This window comes from Ascaphus truei, chromosome 2, assembly GCF_040206685.1.
Source record: "Ascaphus truei isolate aAscTru1 chromosome 2, aAscTru1.hap1, whole genome shotgun sequence".
Lineage (NCBI taxonomy): Eukaryota > Metazoa > Chordata > Amphibia > Anura > Ascaphidae > Ascaphus > Ascaphus truei.
The window spans coordinates 331422415-331425545 of NC_134484.1; the positions used below are offsets into that span (position 1 = coordinate 331422415).

Sequence of the window (3131 nt, forward strand, 5' to 3'; positions counted from 1 at the left end):
AGAATTGGTTTAAAATGAGCATTGGACAATTTAAGACTGTGAAAGACAGCATCAATCCCATTTTGCGGTATAAGAGCGCTCTGGGCAACGAAGACGACTTCATGAACTAAATAAATAAATAAAAATATTTAAAATGTTTTTAATCTAATAAATAGTTTTGCAGAAAGGGTTTTTAATTAAGTACTTTATTGTAGTAATTGCTTAATTCTTGTTTTCATTCTTGTTTTGCAGATTTGTCGGGCTGATGACAAAACCGTGTTTGTGTAAGAAACACATCCAGCGAAACTGTCAGGTAATGTACAGTACTGTAATTCATGCATCCACTGTATTTTCTTAAAAAAAACAAACAAACAATCTCACTTTTTTTTAACATTTGAATATGTAAAAGAGACAGCAATAAGATGTCAGTTGGCGGTTGAAGAAGATTGTATTATTGTCTTATTTTAGTTTTTCAAAAAGTCAAAAATGCCTATTGTAGTCATTATTTAATTTCTGTTTTCATTCATGTTTTGCAGGTTTGCCGGTCTGATGAGCATCAACACAGTGTTTGTGCAGGAAACCCACCTAGCTATACTGTCAGGTAATGTTACACTGGCGACACACTTTATTCGAGCTCGGCTAGTCCCACGAATTCGGGTATACCCGGGTGTATTGAGGTTTGTGACTGTTTTCTGCCCGAGTGCATTGAGGTATTTTCAAGGCAGGGATTGAAGCATTTTATTCCAGCTGGCTGCAATACTGCACAGTATATATATATATACTGCATTACAATTCATGAATTTATGCCATCTGGTAGACACGCGAAGCATTGCAGCCTATTAAATCCTAATCATTATCATTTAACAGATCAGCCGCCCGTCAGCCAGGCATGAACCCAGGCTGGGAAGGCAAACGCAACGGGGCTTGTCAGAGGTGAGGAGCGGCGCATTCCAGGTATCTGCCAGGTACATACTGGGTATTTGCTCGAATAAAGTGTGTCGGTGCAGTATGTAGAGATGCAGCTGCTGGTTTTAGACCACTTGCCTTGTAAATTCTGTGACCATCTGTAAGAGAGTCAAGGGGTTAAAACTCCCTTTCCAGGCATCTAGAGACTGCAAGTGTGTCGAATTTCACACCAACAGGGAAGTGTGTACAATCAACTCCTGATGGAGCAGGGATACAAGACAGGAAGCTGTTAGAGAAGGGGAGTTAGTTTTTCCCCAGGAGGGAAGAGAGACTTCTCCCAGCTAGGAAGGACCCTGGCTGTTGCTCTGGTCCCCCAGCCCTGCAAGGAGCTCTGCTGCTGGGACCAGCTGGGACCCCAAACCCAAACGACTGCTACGAGCTGGACACAGCCTGCTCCTCGGAACCGGCGTTCCTGTTTACTGTTGGAGCTGCAATACAGATAAGACTTTCTTATTATACTTTATATGTGGAGCACATGTTTTGGGCGGATAACCAGATTAGCTGACTGCCCTGTTAGAAAGGGACTGCAGTATAAGTTGAGTTAGTTTCCCTAAACGGGAATAGGTCCTTATTTTATGTTTTATTTTTACTTAAAGGGACAGTACCCATGGTGTTCATTTGCCTGGTGGATAATAGACCCACTACAGTTAAGGTTTACACAGTGTCTATGTGTCTGTCTGACCTCGCCTACAGGCTGCTCTGTCACACCATCTCTCAGTAAATGGTGAGATTGTCCACAAAAGACTGTAATGGCCCATCAGATTAACACAGTGGGGGTCCCTGTGTTTGAATGGGACTCCCACCCAGCTCTGCAGGATTCACACACCGTGAGTCCCATTCAAATGCAGTGATCCCCACTGTGTTAATCTGATGGGCCATTAGTCTGACTGAAGAAATCTCACAGCATTGGATGGGTTTTAGTTCAGAATTCTCATGGCAAGTGGTCTAAAACTAGTAGCTGCAGCTGTAATTCATGCATCTATTTTTTTTTTACAATACTCCAAAATTCAATGTCACACATATATTTCAAGCAGGTTCCATATAAACTCACATGCACAGAAATTCAATGACGCATATGCGTTTCAACCAAGTTCCATAGAAACACGCATGCAGAGAAATTCAATGACACGCATATGCGTTTCCACCAGGTTCCATAGAAACACGCGTACACTGGCGACACACTTTATTCGAGCTTGGCTAGTCCCACGAATTCGGGTATACCCGGGTGTATTGAGGTTTGTGACTGTTTTCTGCCCGAGTGCATTGAGTTATTTTCCAAGCAGGGATTGAAGCATTTTATTCCCTCTGGCTGCAATACTGCACAGTATATATATATATACTGCATTACAATTCAGGAATTTATGCCATCTGGTAGACACGCGAAGCATTGCAGCCTATTAAATCCTAATCATTATCATTTAACAGATCAGCCGCCCGTCAGCCAGGCATGAACCCAGGCTGGGAAGGCAAATGCAACGGGGCTTGTCAGAGGTGAGGAGTGGCGCATTCCAGGTATCTGCCAGGTACATACCGGGTATTTGCTCGAATAAAGTGTGTCGGTGCAGTACTACACAATGTAATTCATGCACTACACTACTGTATTTCTTCTCAATGAATTATATACAGTACAACATATTGTCTTTACAGGTGAAAATGTCCAAGAGCCAGCCAGCCCGAAAAAGATGCCGATTGAAGGAGATTGTATATTTGGAAGAAGAGCGAAGAAATATGTATTATTGTACTTTTCGTAAATTCCTTTACTATAATCTAATAAAAAATATTTCATATTTTAATATACTTTTTAGTCATCTGAAGTTTGGGGGGGAATAAGTGGGGGTTACATTTAAATACCATTACATATCCTATTGTATGAAATAAATGGGAATATGGGACGGGTTATATTGCATTTAGATTTTCAAGACAAAACTAGCACACTAACGCCTACTATCATTTCTGCAGACTATTGCAACCAACGCTAACATTCAATTTTCCTGGCCGCAACGCATTCACTGGTCAGTCACAAGCAGGCAAAAAATATGATCGGGGGCGCATACACCACCCGGAAGACAAAAGCGCAAGTAAATGATGCTAAATCTGTACATGGTTCCGATTTGCACCCTTGACATTGGGAACAGAAGAGGAAGTCCTCTTTTTCTGTCTTTGTTCAATTGCAATATCAACTCGAT

General features: G+C 41.6%; 1 long non-coding RNA gene across 1 annotated transcript; it reads left to right on the top strand.

The window, feature by feature from the left end:
* Window positions 1-245: 245 nt before the first annotated feature.
* LOC142488703 (uncharacterized) lies at window positions 246-2698 on the top strand. Its single transcript, XR_012799596.1, has 3 exons — window positions 246-292; window positions 516-580; window positions 2593-2698. It is a non-coding gene; the product is annotated as an uncharacterized LOC142488703 (long non-coding RNA).
* Window positions 2699-3131: the final 433 nt, after the last annotated feature.